The 15,127-nt window shown below is 56.2% G+C and overlaps 1 protein-coding gene across 7 annotated transcripts in view; it reads left to right on the top strand.

Moving 5' to 3' along the window:
- MGAT4C (MGAT4 family member C) overlaps window positions 1–15,127 on the top strand; it is a 103,518-nt gene that overhangs the window by 73,488 nt on the left and 14,903 nt on the right. For 4 of the 7 annotated variants that reach the window (XM_064154869.1, XM_064154871.1, XM_064154873.1 and 1 more), the window contains 2 exons: window positions 440–664; window positions 3,865–3,966. The exons of 2 other annotated variants lie outside the window; for them this stretch is intronic. The gene's annotated coding sequence lies outside the window, so the exon portion shown is untranslated. Of the gene's footprint in view, window positions 1–439; window positions 665–3,864; window positions 3,967–5,969; window positions 6,235–15,127 lie in introns of those variants that run through there. One more of the 7 variants, XM_064154875.1, reaches the window with a different exon arrangement.

Genomic DNA, 15,127 nt, shown 5'->3' with positions numbered 1-15,127 from the left:
CTCCTGCCAGGTTCACTTAGGCTGTGCTTCCTCCTTGCTGGGGGTGTTGCAGGCCAGGCTGGGTGAGGCCCTGAGCAGCTGAGTGTAGCTGGGAGGTGTCCCTGGGGCATGGCAGGAGGCTGGAGGGGCTGAGCTCTGAGCTCCCTGCCAGCCTGAGCCATTCCTGGGGTCTGTGACTTTGCTGTTATTACATGTTTTAAGACAAATCATGTACAGCAGCTCTGGAAGTTCATTAAAGTGAGGCAGTTTTGGTTGTTCTCTGCTGCTTTTTTATCTCCCGTGGGGAGTTCTGCACATATCAAACAGCTACACACAAATAAGCTGGGGGAAGCTCTGCTGATAAAACTCATTTGTATGCAGAGTGATGAGATAAAGCCTGTTTGGAGGCTTCATCTGGACTGAGGTGATTCAGAGACTTTGTTCTTACCTTTTGCCACAGGGATAAATTCCAGCCAGGCTGCAAATGTGCAGAGAGAGGAGCTGGGGGAGAGCTGTGCAGCTCCAGGCTCAGCCTGCACCTTGCAGAGACAAGACAGAAACAAACGAGGAAAGCACAAAGAAATTGAGCTCCTGCCAACGACTCCACAGCAAATGAACACATCACAGCACAAGCCAAGAAGGCAGCCTTGCCAGGGAGGAGACTGCCAAGCACTGGCAAGCTTTGGTTGGTGGCTTAGTTCTTAGATAAAGCTTTTGCATCAGCTCTGGAAGTTCACAGAAGTCAGGCAGTGACAAGGCAGGACTTGGGAGCTGCAAAGACATTTGGGCTGGGAAGGGGGTAGGGGGCTGGGAAAGGGACAGGGGGATGGGAGAGGGACAGGGAGGTGGGAAGGGCACAGGGGGTTGGGAGAGGGACAGGGGGTTGGGAAGGGGGCAGAGGGTTGGGAAAGGGACAGCGGGTTGGGGGTCGTAGGGGGTTGGGAAGGGGGCAAGGGGATGGGGAGGGGACAGTGAGGCAAGAGAAAGTGCAAAGCAAGACACTGGGCAGCAGGCAAGTCTAAAGGGATGTGGCTGTTAGCAAGTTGCTTTTAGACCCTCACTGAAAGCAGGGGGTGAGGGCAAGGGAAGTGGCACAGAACTCTCTCATTTCACTACAACTGGGGACAAACTGACTGAAGGGAGTTCTGTGTCCCTCTTGAACTAAGAGCCCAGAACTGGACAGAAGAAGAGGGAATGTCCTGAACTTGTGCAGGGTACGGTTAGGTTGGAACAATTTCTTTGCTGCAAGAGTGGTCAGGGACTGGCACAGGCTGCCCAGGGAGCTGGTGGAGTCCCCATGCCTGGAGGTGCTCCAGAAAGGTGTGGCCATGGCACCTGGGGGCATGGTTTGGTGCCCATGGTGGTGCTGGGCTGCTGGTTGGACTGGATGGTCTCAGAGGCTCTGCCAAGCCAAACACTTCTGTGATCCTCTGCCATCTGACACATTCTCACCTAGTGTGTGCCCTTCGGGAGCTGGCATTGGTGCCTGCTGCCTTCCACATGCCCTGTGAATTGGCAGCTGGCACTCCCAGGAGGGAAAGCTGGAGCTGAGGTGCAGGATGCTTGCGTCGTGATGTGCAGTGTTCAGGGTCTCAGGCTGGGGGCTGCACAAACTGCTCTTTGCCTGCTGGTTTGAGCTCTGCTGCAGTGGTAGCTGCAAAGGCTGCTCCAGGATGGTCAACTGTGCCCCAGGGCAGGCTGCTCACCTTTGAGTGTTTACTGTTCAGAACTCTGTTTTCTGCAGCTCTCCTCATCCTTTGGTCCCTGTGCCCTGGCCCAGCTGTAGCACAGCAGCTGTGTCTCTCAGGACTGTTTCTGATCTCTATTTGCGCTGCAGCTGACAACCAGAGGCAGTGTTAATTAAACAGAAATTAGGGGGGAAAGAGCTGCGAAGTGGTGGCTGTGTTCTGGCTTCTGGGTGTGAAGTCGTTAGGAGACTTTCCTCTGATGTTTGTCCTACCTCGATCTCATCTTAGCTTCTAAACTTTGAACGGCTTCTTCAGGAGTCAATAATGAAGTTATTGATTAGTCCAAACACAAGCGAGTAACAGAGTGTCCATCCCCTTTGGGGCTGGGTGCCGGGGGGTGACTGCAGAGGGCTGAGCAGCTCAGCTCATGCACAGACTGTGGCTGCCTGCATCCTACCATTTCTGGCTTCGGTTTTCCCAGGATGCAGTGATGAGAGCCCCTGAGGCTGGCGCAGGAGGAGCAGGAGCTGCGCCGTCACCGCCGGCAGAGCCCAGAGTGCTGCTGAGCAGAGCTGCGGGGCTGAAGCGCTGTGCTGCTGCGACCCTCAGGGCAGCAGGAGGTCGTTCCATGCTTCAGGCATCTTCACCTCTCTTTGAAACTGCCCAGAGGGTGTCTGTGTCACACTCCTCTGGAGCTCAGCCAGCTGCCACGGTGCCCAACTTGCACAGGAGGGCCAGGCTGTGCCCTGAGTAGAGGTCGCACTGCTCCTCACGGGGCACACAGCACAGGCACCTGCCTTGCTCACTGCAGGAGCACCTCCATGCTTCCCCCTTCCCTGTAAGAGCATCCTGGTGCCTGCACAGCCACCGCAGCAATCTCTGGGCTTAGGCAGCAGGAAAGGTTACGTCTCAGATATCAAAGAGTCACAGGATGGGTTGTGTTGGAAGGGACCTCAGAGGTCACCCAGTGCCAGCCCCTGCCTTGGGCAGGGACACCTCCACCAGCACAGGCTGCTCAGGGCCTCATCCAGCCTGGCCTTGAACAGCTCCAGGCAGGGAACACCCACAGCCTCCCTGGGCAGCTTGTGCCAGTGTCTGCCCACCCTCACTGGCAGGAATCTCTTCCTCCTCTGCACTCTCTCCCCTCTGGGAGCAGCAGGAGCTTGCTGTGATGTCCAGCTGGAGGAGTGCCAGAAGTGGCCATGCCAACAGAGCTGCCATCTCCTGGATGAAGCTTCCCCAGAGTAGGTGGCTCAGGTTGCCAGGGAGCAGAAGCAAATCACCTTTGCAGCAGTGCTCTGCTGTGCCTGGCTTGGCCTTCAGCTCAGTCCCGGCACTGGGAGCTGCAGCTGGGAGCTTGCACACTGAGTGTCTGAGCCCTCTCCTCCCCTGGCTGAGTTCTGGTCCTCCCCAGATCTCCAGACCTAGCCCTGTCCACATCAATAATGCAGAGGTTCAGCAAGCCTGAAGCAGCCACTTGTGGGTTTCAATTAGTGCCTGGTGCAGAGCTCTGGTTTGTAGTATAAATAATTGCTTTAACCATTAAACTGATGTGACAGAAATAATTGTCAAGCAATTAAATGCAGTCATGATTGCAGCTCCTGGGAAATCCACACCAATAAACCTGAGTTCTGCTTTGCTGGCAACGAAAATATCCACTCTCATGCAACCAGAGAATGCTTTGGGTTGGAAAAGGCCTCTGAGGTCACCCAGTCCAACCAGCAGCCCAGCACCGCTAAGCCATGGCCCCAAGGGCATGGCCACACAGCTCTGGAACACCTGCAGGCATAGGCACTCCACCAGCTCCCTGTGCCAGCCCCTGACCACTCCTGCAGCAAAGACATCGTTCCTGATCTCCAACCTAAGCCTCCCCTGGCACGACTTCAGGACATTTCCTTTCCTCCCATCACCTGCACCTGGGGGCAGAGCCCAGCCCCAGCTCCCCGCAGCCTCCTCTCAGGTATTTCAGCCCCATTCCCACATCCTCTTGCTCTGTGCAGAAGGCACCTGCTGGATTGCAGCTTTTGTCCTCTTGGGGTTTCTTTCACCTAGGGAAAGGAATTTTCCCTCTCACTGGAGAGCAAGGTGGCTGCGTGTTTATTTACAGTAAACTCATACCCCACTTGGCTGAAAAACCACAACCAGGAAACAAAACAACAACAAAAACCCAACTCCAGCACATGATTTATTTTTACAGACTGCCTCAGTCTGTTCCCTGGAGAAAACGAAGTGAGAGGAAGGAGCCAGCTACAGCCAGTCCAGCACACAGGGGGAGCCCAAGGAAAGGGCATCTGAGGCGGTGAGCTCCATGCGCAGGGCAGGAGCCAGCAGGTCTCTAGAAGCAGCCTGATGAACAGCTCTGCTGTTGCCCTCTGTCTCTGTCAGGCTTGTGGAGGCTCAGGAGATTAAATCCTGGGGACTCAGAGCACAGCTCCTGCCAGTGGGGATCTGGAGGGTGAGCCATTAGTCAGACTGTACTGCAGGCTGGAGCAAAAGCCTCTGGCCATTTCTTTCTGCTCAGAAGGCACAGCAGTGCAGCTGGAAGTGGGTATCAAAAGGAGGCTCATTGCCATGCAAAGTGACAAAACTGAATTGCAGAGCAGGAGAGATGGATTTGGACAGTGGGGCAGGCAGCTTTGCTGCTGTGTGATTGATGGCACAGGTAAGCAGCAGGAATTGCTGAGGGGGTAGGAGCCTTGAGCAGCAGCACGGTGGCTGGTGTGGGGTGTGGTGACAGGTGTCACACCCACAGGGTGTGTGCTCCTGGCACTTAGAGCCAGCAATAGCCCAGACCAAACAGCAGTTTGGCTGCATTGCTCCACCTGGCCGGAACGTGCCCTGACTTCCCCCACCATGCAATCACAGCATGGCAGGCCTCGGGTGGCACCTCTGGAGGGCATCCAGTCCCAGCCCTGCCAGCACAGGCCACACAGGAGCACAGCCAAGGGGGGGCTCCTGTAAAGAACCTGGCTAATATCCAGTCTCAATCTGCCCTCTTCCAGCTCACAGCCATTGCCCCTTGTCCTGGCACTCCTAGCCCTCATCAGCAGTCCCTGTCCAGCTCTCCTGTAGCCCACTCAGGTACAGGAAGGCTGCTCTGAGGTCTCCCTGGAGCCTTCCCCAGGCTGAACATGATGAAAATGTCCATTTACTGAAAACAAATCAATTCTTTAAGCAGTGAATCTGCCTCCTGTACCAGCTCCCAGGATTGATGATGTTGCCTGTGACACAGCACAGCTGGCAGTGCCACTGGAGTCAGGACAGCAGCTATCTGCCCATGTGCTTTATGCCTCATTTCCCACAGAAGGTCTGGGCTGCTGCTCAGCATGCAAAGAGCAGGTTGGCAGCTGCACTTGTGCAGCTCTTTAGTTTTCCTGCTAGTTTGAAGGGCTTAAAAAGACACAATCATAGACTCACAAAGCAGCAGGGCTGGGGGAGACCTGGAGTGCAACTCCCCTGCCAGAGCAGGGTCACCCAGTGCTAGGTGCCCAGGGACAGGACAAGGCACAACAGGTACAGCACAAGGAACCCAGGAGGCTGCACCTCAGCCTGAGGAGAAAGTTGTTTGGTGTGAGGGTGCTGGAGCCTGGAGCAGGCTGCCCAGAGAGGCTGTGGAGTCTCCTTCTCTGCAGACTTTCCAAACCCTCCTGGTTGTGCTCTTGTGTGCCCTGCCCTGGGTGCTGCTGCTCTGACAGGGGGTTTGGACTGGATAATCTCTGGAGGTCCTTCCCAGTCCCTACCATTCTGTGATTCTGTGGGGAAAAAACGGAGAGGGGAAAGGAAGAAAAGAATGGGGAAGGGGTAGAGGATGACCTCCTGGCTGTCTGCAGCTGCCTGCAGGGAGGCTGTAGCCAGCTGGGGTTGGGCTCTGCTGCCAGGCACACAGGGACAGAAGAAGGGGACACAGCCTCAAGCTGTGCCAGGGCAGGTCTAGGCTGGATGTGAGGAGAAAGTTGTTGGCAGAGAGAGTGGAATGGGCTGCCCAGGGAGGTGGTGGAGTCTCTATGGCTGGAGGTGTTGCAGCCAAGCCTGGCTGGGGCACTTAGTGCCATGGTCTGGTTGCTTGGCCAGGGCAGGGTGCTAGGCTGGGCTGGGTGAGCCTGGAGCCCTCTTCCATCCTGGCTGATTCTGTGAGGGAAAAAGGAAAGCCGGAGGAGAGCAAAGAGTTAAAGAAGCAGCAAGGGGCAGGCTGCGCGCATCTGCCCGCGGCTCGGCGGCTGCCTGCGGAGCGTCTGGCAGCTGAGGGTTAAGAGATGATTCCAGGTGAGGGAAGCCAATGAGATTGCAGCCGGGTGGTGTCTGACATCATCCGTCCCGGAGCCCCCAGCCCGGGCGGCAGCTCCCAGCCGCTGATGGATGCTGGCGACGGCCGCAGCTCGCCGCCGGGAGCGGATCCTCCGGCGCACGCCTGAGGCTCGGCCGAGCGCCGCTTGCCCGGGCCCGGCTCCGGTAGGGCAGGGCCGGAGCCCACCCGCGCTGCTCAGCGCTCGCCGACGCCAGGGGCTTGCGGTGTGCGAGGAGAGGCTTTTGCTGGCGAGGAGGAGACGATGCTGGGGAGCAGAAACAGGTCTGTGGCCGCGAACTCTGCTCTAGCGCACGGGAATCGATCACCTGCATGCTTCGGCTGCTCGCCGGCTGAGCCCGGGGGCACTGCGCCGAGCCCCGGCACGGAGCCAGCGCCGCACGCCCTGCTCCTGCCGCCGGCCCCTCTGCCCTCTGCTTGCGTTCTTGGCCTCTGCTTTCCTTTTTCCAGCCTCTCGTTTGCTCCTTAACCTGGGGGGCGTTCCCCTTTCTCTCCCCTTTCCCTCTGGTTTAGCTCTCTCTTCCCTTTACCCTGTATTTCCCCTTTCTTCTACCCCCTTTTAACTTGTGCTTTTTCCTCTTTTCCCCTTTCCCCCGTGTTTCTTTCCCCTGTGCTCTTCCCCTTTCTCTTCCACCTGTGCTTCCCCTTCAGACCCAGCTGGGTGGTGGGCAGAGAGCTGGAGAGCTGTCAGCAGAGGCTGTCCTAAGCTTGCATGCCAACTTCATAAAAGATCTGGAAAACTTTTGCCGGTCTAGGTCACAAATCTGAGAAGATTAATCCCAGGATGTGCAAGTTCCCAGCTCTGGGAATAGTTCCTTTTGCTTTGTTCTGCCAATCTGTCGGATTCAGAGCAGTAACAAACCGAGCCAAGGTGGTCCCTGTGCAGTGTTGCTGGGAGCAGAGCACCCTGCACAGCTTGGTTGGTTTCTTTCTCCTCTTTGCATCCTGTAGCTCATACTAAAACCTGTCTCGTTCTGTAGCTCTGTGCACACGGAGCAGGGGTTTTGTCTTTCACGTTGTTAGCAGCTTTGGCTTTGCAGAAGAGGAGGAGGGAGAGGACTAACTTCCTGGGTTTGCACCAGAATCGGCAGGCTTAAAGCTCTGGAACCGGTGTGGATTTAAGAGATTAGAAGTGTCGCCGACAGTGACAAATCAGCTGCAATAAAGGATTCCATCGACTGGAGGAGTTCAGGGGCTACTGTCTGAAGAGGCCACTAAGCAGTTTAGAAGCCACTAACCAGCTTAGGAGCCATAACCAGTTTAAGTGGTGCCTAATGGGAAGCCATAACCAGCAGGCTGCCGTTAATTGGGACGCTTGAGGATGTTTGTTTCACGGCGATTGGGATTCTCTCCCAGCCCAGGTCCCCGGGGACCTCTCTCTGTTTATTTCAGATGACTACAGACACGAAGCTGAAATAAGGTCCTGTGCAGGGAGCTTTGCAAAGCTGAGCCTTGCCCTCAGCCCAGCTGTGGCCAGGTCTGCTCTGATCACTGGCAGCAAAACAGTCAAGACCTGGGAGGGTTTCTTGGCTCTGTACTCCTTGCTGCTGCAGCCTTGTCTGTGCAGCTCCTGGCATTTGCCAGTGTTAGTTCAGCTCTGGATTTCAACATTCCCAAACAATCCCAAGCTTCTATTAAATCGTGGAAGCATAGAACTGTTTGGACTGGGCAAGACCTCTAAGATCATCCAGGCGAGCCACTGCATGACCCCACCGTGGCCACTGGCCCAGGGGGCTGGGACCCGAACAAGAGCTTTTTGTGAAGGCGAAAGCTTCCTTCTGTTTTGTTGCCTGCCTGCTGACAAGAGGCAGATGCTCCAGCTCAGACGTGAGCTGCCCGTGGCCTGGCAGGCAGGGAGTGCTTGGCATTTTAGTGCTTTGCTCTCCCTGCATGATCTGACTAAACTAAAGGGTAGCTTCAGGCAGCCTCACCCCTTTGCCGCTTCCAGTCAGAGAGAGGAAGCTCTGTGGTGTCTGGCCCAGGCCTGATGCCCACACATTGCACAGGGCCATGCCACCTGCCAGTGCCTCCTCCCTGCATGCCACGCATGTCTCACGGTGTTCCTGCTGCTCCATTCAGCCAAAGCTGACCTGTGAGCAGGCTCTCTGCTGCCTCTGCTCAGACAGGGGCTGGTGGCTCTAACACAGATTTCAGGCTGCTTTACCACACTCTCACCTTCTTCTGTGCCCAGTGTTCCCAGGCTGCTCCCAGTACAGGAGTCCCTGCAAGTATTGCTTTATTAGATAGTAATCACAGAGCCAGGCAAGCCAAGCAAGCTCAATGAGATGATAATCCAGAGAGATAACAATCACGTTCTGCTAGGAAATGAGACTTTCTAGTTTCATCCTTCAAAGGGGAGAGAAATCATTCCTGCAGGGCCATCTCCCAGGAAAAATATGGGTGGGGGCTGTGCTTAGCTTCACTCAGACCTTGAGTTTCTCTTCCATCTCATTTCCTGGGTCAGAGAGTCGCAGCCTTTGCCTTTAACAGGCTGCACATGAGCCCCCCCACGGGGGCTGCAGAGCAGGCTGTCCCTTGGCCTGGTCCCCCTCCTGCCGTGCCTGCCATGTCCACAGAGCAACCCTGTGCAGTCCAGAGCCCATCCGTGTTCGGGAGGGGGGGAGGCAGCAGCAGGGTGCCTGGCGGCAAGAGCAGCTCATTTGGTTTGCCTGAGCTCTATGAATGAGTCAGGTCACACATTTCACACTGCTATCAGGTAGCAGCCCTCACAACGAGGCTCTGAGTCATCCCTCCTACAGCAGACACTTCTTTTGTCAGGTGGTTTGGAGTGGAGTGACAAATGGGGATTGTTTTTTTCTCCACATGTATAAATTCAAAGCATTTGATATTTCTGAAGGAGAATAAAGCTGTCAGCTAAGCAGAAATATGATAATTAGCTGGAGTGCTGGAGGAGTATCCATGCCACCAGGAGTCACAGAAAATAAAGGGAGCTCTTCCCCTGGAGCTGGCAAAGGAGAGCGATCCTTAGCAGATGCAAATTGAAGTGCAACTGCAGCAACTCAGCTGCTTCTGCATTCAGCTTAGAGGAGGTGCAGGAGACAAAGGAGCTCCTCCGTGCTCCATCCTGGGTCCAGGTTTCTGGTTTATCTCCCTGTAAGGTCTCCCTGGAGCCTTCTCTTCTCCATGCTCAACACCAAACCCTCTCCAGGGGTCAGAAGCAGCAACAGCTCAGGGCCCTGTCTCCAGCTCAGGCTTTATGCAGGTCTCTAAGCAGATTCATTTCTTTGGGTCCACCAGAAGTTTTAGCAGGTAAATGTTTCAGTCCCAGCAGGGGAATTGTTTCTGCCTGGTATCTGACAGAGACCTTCAGGTTGCTTCTAAATGAGAAGCAGACAAGAGAATGAGCAGCCCCAGCTCCCAAGGGGCTTGTTAGCTCCTTTCCTGTGCCAGGGAGAGCAGACATCAGCTCCCTGCAGCCTGGCACCGAATTCCCTCCTGGGCCTCCCAATATTTCAGGAGACTTCCACTGCAAGGAGTGGTTGGAGTGACTCTGGAGTGTCAGGAGCTGGGGGATCACTGGGACTGGGACAGACAGTTACTGAGCCACTGAGTAATGATGTTTAGTCACAGGAATGAGAGGAGATAATGGCCCAGGCCCCCCTGCTCTGTGCCTCCAGATGTCTTCAGAGACTGCCAGCCTGTGTGCCTGCTCCAGAGTCACACTGCCCTGCAGCACAGGGGCGCTCAGCCTGCAGAGGAAAAGGCTCCAGGGAGACCTCAGAGCAGCTTCCAGTACCTGGAGGGGCTAGAGGAGAGCTGAGGAGGGATTTTGGACAAGTGCTGGGAGTGCCAGGACGGGGGACAATGGCTGTGAGCTGGGAGAGGAGAGAGGGGACAGGAGAGGAAGAAATTCTTGGCAGTGAGGGTGGGGAGGGACTGGCACAGGCTGCCCAGGGAGGCTGTGGAGCACAGCACAGAATGTGATCTTCAACCATATTCTGTGCTTCTGTGATCCACAACCTCCCTGGGGATGTTCCAGGCCAGGCTGGGTGAGGCCCTGAGCTAGCTGTGCTGGCGAGAGATGTCCCTGCCCGTGGCAGGGGGTGAGAAGAATGGTCTGTGAGGTCCTCAGACTCAGCCTTGTGCAGCTTCATGAGGCTGCCTTGGGCCCACCTCTAAAGCCTTCCCAAGTCCCTCTGGGTGGATCCCTTCCCTTCAGCGTGCCTGCTGGATGTGCCCCAGAGCTCAGTGCCACCCCCACACGTGCTGGGGGTGCATTTGGCATTGCTGTTTGTTTCCCATCTGCTGGCTCACACGAGTGGGGTCCCCTAGGAGCAGGGGTGCCTGCTCCTGCAGCAAGGTGCTTGCAGCAGCAGCTGTCAGGTGGAATCCCCTGGCTGGCTCCCAGCACCGTTCTCACTGCCATGCAGCTGCAGGGCTGTCAGAAGCACTGCTCTGGAAACGCCTCCTGCGCAGTGCCACTTTGGGTGCCAGTGTGAGCTCCCCTCTGGGTGAAGCAGCAGTGGAGGTGAATTCAGTTTGCCATGCCCAGAGGCACAGATTTACACACTCCTGTCTGGAACTGATCAGTTACTCATTCATGAATTTCATTTGCCTCAGCCATCTCCACACACTTTACACTCCAAACCCTTACCCCATCTCAGCAGCAGTCAGTTAGAAACAGAAGCCTTTAACTGCTTTCTAAGGCACCCCAAACGAGCTTTGCAGCTCATCTCCCCCTCAGCTGCTCCTTGCTGCGAGCTACTTGCACCTCAGCCTCCCTCTCAGAGAGGTCTTGGACCAAATGGCTGCTGGCAGAGGCAGGCAGAGAATGTTAGGGGTTGGAAAGGACCTTTAGAGATTGAGTCCAGCCCCCTGCAGAGCAGCAGCACCCAGGGCAGGGCACACAGGGACACATGGAGGCTCAGGGCAGAGCTCATTGCTGCCTGCAGCTCCCTGAAGGGAGGCTGTAACCAGCTGGGGTTGGGCTCTGCTGCCAGGCACCCAGGGACAGCTTTGTGCTGCTCACTGCACACCTTGCAGTGCCAGTGGCTGCTGGCCATGGGGCAGAGGCATGCTCCTAACCAGCAGGTGGGAGGCTGTGGCTGCTGCCACACGCAGCCAGCCCACACCCTGACAATCCAGACCATCCTTTTCCCTTCAGCAGGAAGCCATCTCCATGAGCAGGGTCCTGTTCCTGTCAGGTATGTCCTAGAGCCAGGAGCCCTTCACACAAAGCTACCCACATTCTTCCTGAGTAATGAAGGTGATGGAGCTCTGTGTTTGCACTGTGCCTGGCAATTAACACAGCAGGACCTCAGCCTTGCTGGGGACGTGGGCTGTGACAGCAGGATAAATATTTGAGCACTTTAAGCGCAAAAGGAAGCAGTCCAGAGCAAACCCATGGCATGAGGAGGCTGCCAGCTTGGCTGAAGCAGGACACAGAGCTGTAAAGCTGCACGAACCAAACCTGGCGATGGCCGCGGGGGTGACTGCTGGGTTTGCACCTGCTGAAGGGTAGGTGGTGTCCCCTCCAGGAGACAGTAACCAGTTACAACCATGTCATCTGGCAGGCAGCTCCTGCAGACACTCCTGGCTCTGGAGAGTTCACAGCAGAGAAGGTGGTTGGCAAAATGTGACTCCAGAAAAGAGATCACAACCAGACCCTGGGCTGCAGCCAGAGCAGGGAGAGCAGCAGCACAGGGGGCGGATCCTGCCCTTCTGCTCTGACCCCATCTGGAGCACCGCATCCAGGTCTGGTGCCTCCAGCACAGGGAGGGAATGGAGCTGCTGGAGGGGGTCCAGAGGAGGCCACGAAGGTGATCAGAGAGCTGGAGAACCTCTGCTGTGAGGATAGGGCTGAGGGAGCTGGGGTTGCTCAGCCTGGTTACAGGGAGACCTTGGAGCAGCCTTTCTGTGCCTGCAGGTGCTGCAGGAGAGCTGGGGAGGGACTTGGGACAAGGGCTGGGAGTGCCAGGGTGAGGGACAGTGGCTGTGAGCTGGGAGAGGGGAAAGACTGAGGGGAGAGGAAGAAATTCCTGACAGTGAGGGTGGTGAGACACTGGCACAGGCTGCCCAGGGAGGTGTTCAGGACCAGGCTGGATGAGGCCCTGTGCAACCTGTGCTGGTGGGAGGTGTCCCTGCCCATGGCAGGGAGCTGGAACTGGAAGATGTTTGGGGCCCTAAGCAGTCTAATGACAGCTGGGTCTGGGGGCTCGTCTCTGAACTCCAGAGCAGTCTGGTGGGTGGAATTAGAAGCTAAAGGAAGGAGGTGGTGTGGAAGTTGGGATATTGAGAGCACAGCTGCAAGCCAGCCCCTGCTTGCACAGGGCAGCCCCACGGGACACCTGGCCGTGGCTCTTTGGAGCTGGTGGAGTCACACTGCTGGGTGGGAGAGAGAGGCTGTGGGGCATGACGAATTACACTCCATTGCCAGCAGATATTGGCTGTGACACTATCAGTGCAGAAATTCTCCAGCTAAGGATAAGAGCAAAATGGTAAAATACTGACCTTAGGTGCCCCTGCTGCTGGAACAGAAAATGCAATCTGTGTCAGCAGCAGCAGGTGGAAGACAGAGAGCATTAGCAGAGAGCAGGCAGCACCCCTGACTGCCACATCCAGATCAGCCCTGGTGGTCCCCAGAGTCAGCCTGGATGGGGCCCTGAGCAGCCTGGTCTAGTGGAGCTGGCCCTGCCCGTGGTGGGGTGCTGGAGCCGGAGGACCTTTAAGGGCGTTTCCAACCCAGCCCTTTCCATGCCTCTCTGAATAGCTGCAGGGCACTGCAGTGGGATTGCCACAGGCACTTGCTGAGGAAACAGCTGCAGTGAATGGGAGGCTTCGTGCCCTAAAGAGCGGGAGAAGAGGGCAGTTAATTAGCTGACTGCACACCGAGCTGTGGCTGCAGAGGGCAATGTGTCCGTCAGCTCAGTGCTTCCCTGCTGGCCTCAGTGAGGCAGGGCAGGAGCAGCTACCCTCAGCCCCATCCCACTCTTACTGACTCCTGACAGCAGAGTGACACTGGACTGCTGTGGCCAGCTCTGGGACCCCCAGCACAAGGGACAAGGACCTGCTGGAGTGAATGCAGAGGAGGCCACAAAGACCTCTGAGATCACCCAGTCCAACCAGCAACTCAACCCCACCATGGCCACCAGGGGCCATGGCCACAGGGTTCTGGGACATCTCCAGGCATGGGGACTCCTCCACCTCCCCGGGCAGCCTGTGCCAGTCCCTGACCACTCTGTCAGCAAAAAAACTTTTCCTCGTCTCCGACCTAGCCCTCCCCTGGCAGAATTTCAGGACATTTCCTCTCCTATCACCTGAGTCTGGGGAGCAGAGCCCAACCCCCAGCTGGCTCCAGTCTCCTCTCAGGGAGCTGCAGAGAGCAATAAGCTCTGCCCTCAGCCTCTTCTTCTACACACTAACCCACCCCCAGCTCCCTCAGCTGCTCCTGCCCAGCCCCGTTCTCCAGACCCTTTCCCAGCTTTGTCGCCCTTCTCTGGACCTGTTCCAGCCCCTTGATGTCCTTCTGGGAGTGAGGGGACAAAACTGACCCCAGGATTAGAGGTGTGACCTCACCACTGCCATATGTCCCCATAGGCTGTTGAGGTGCTGAGAACTTCCCCAGTTCCACTGCCCTGAAGCTCAGCAGCAGGCAGAGCAGACTCTGCTGCAGCTCCAACCATGCATTTCTCTGCTGAGCAGACTCTGTGCTGCAGCTCCAACCATGCATTTCTCTGCTGAGCAGACTCTGTGCTGCAGCTCCAACCATGCATTTCTCTGCTGAGCAGACTCTGTGCTGCAGCCCCAACCATGCATTTCTCTGCTGAGCAGACTCTGTGCTGCAGCCCCAACCATGCATTTCTCTGCTGAGCAGACTCTGTGCTGCAGCTCCAACCATGCATTTCTCTGCTGAGCAGACTCTGTGCTGCAGCTCCAACCATGCATTTCTCTGCTGAGCAGACTCTGTGCTGCAGCCCCAACCATGCATTTCTCTGCTGAGCAGACTCTGTGCTGCAGCCCCAACCATGCATTTCTCTGCAGCATCTCAGTGTTTTTGAGACACTTCCTGAGGCTGCTGGTGTGTTCTGCAGTTCTCCCTTCTCCCTCTGCAAGTGCAGAGCAGAAGTGGCCCTAAGACCACTGGAAATGCCCACTTGCAGCCCTTCCCCACAGCCTCTGGCACTGGCTCAAAGCTTTTCCTGCAGTGCAGCTGTGGAGCAGTGCAGAGCTCAGCTTGCCTGGCCCTGGGGTGCCCACTGGCTCCATGCCGGTGGCTTTTCCAGTGTGGCCTTCTTCCAGGGTACCCTTCCAGGCTCTTTGTGCTACAGCTGCAGATCTGGGGAGCAGATCAGGAGTCTCCTGTCCACTCACTGTGAGGTGGATTAGGAATCTCCCCCGCACACACTATGGGAATTTACCAGCACAGCTCAGAGGGTCTGGAAATGAGCTGCAGCTCTGCTTCCAGCAGGGCAGAGCTCACAGGCAGCAATGCGCAGCAGTTACAGCTGCTGACAAGTCAGACAGAACCCAGTGCACAGCAGTTACAAGTCAGACAGAATCCAAGCTTCCTTCCAGACAAAGGAGACTGCTCAGAAGGGGCTCAAGGCTCCCACTCTCCTTCTCTCTCCTTTCTCCCAGCCAAACAAAAGCAGCAGCAAAGCTTAGGCTGTTATGTGTAAGCCAAGGTGAGAGCAGAGTTAAGTGATTTGATCCAGACACAGAACAGGTGGAGATTGTTTACATTTGGGCTTTTTATCCCTCCCAGCACACCCATGAAGGACACAGACCTCACCAGCATTTTCTTTGCACAACCAATGATCCAGTTCCTCTCAGTCCAATGTTCCAACTCGCCTCAAACCAGCACACACTGGAACTAAGGAAACCAATCCCTTGGGAGCTCAGCTGTAAGCAAACCTCACAGCAGCAGGAGAGCTCTTGGAGAGACACTGGCAATCCCAGGAGCAACTGCCCAGGGCAGATAAACAGGCAGCCGGCAGTGCCAGGCTATACACTGAAAGTTAGGAATGAAGAGCTGATAATGACAAACTAACGTGGGCTCAAGCCAAGCTCATGAAGTTCCACAAGGCCAGGTGTAATGCCCTACAGCTAGGCTGGGGCAATCCCAAACAGGAATGGCTCTAGAGGAGCCTTGGGAAGGCCTTGGGGGTGTCAGTTGGTGCCAGACTGCCCAGGAGCC

The sequence above is a fragment of the Pogoniulus pusillus genome, chromosome 15 (genome assembly GCF_015220805.1).
Source record: "Pogoniulus pusillus isolate bPogPus1 chromosome 15, bPogPus1.pri, whole genome shotgun sequence".
Taxonomy (NCBI): domain Eukaryota; kingdom Metazoa; phylum Chordata; class Aves; order Piciformes; family Lybiidae; genus Pogoniulus; species Pogoniulus pusillus.
The sequence above is the reverse complement of the archived record's forward strand: the minus strand, read 5'-3'. Positions and strand labels throughout refer to the sequence as shown.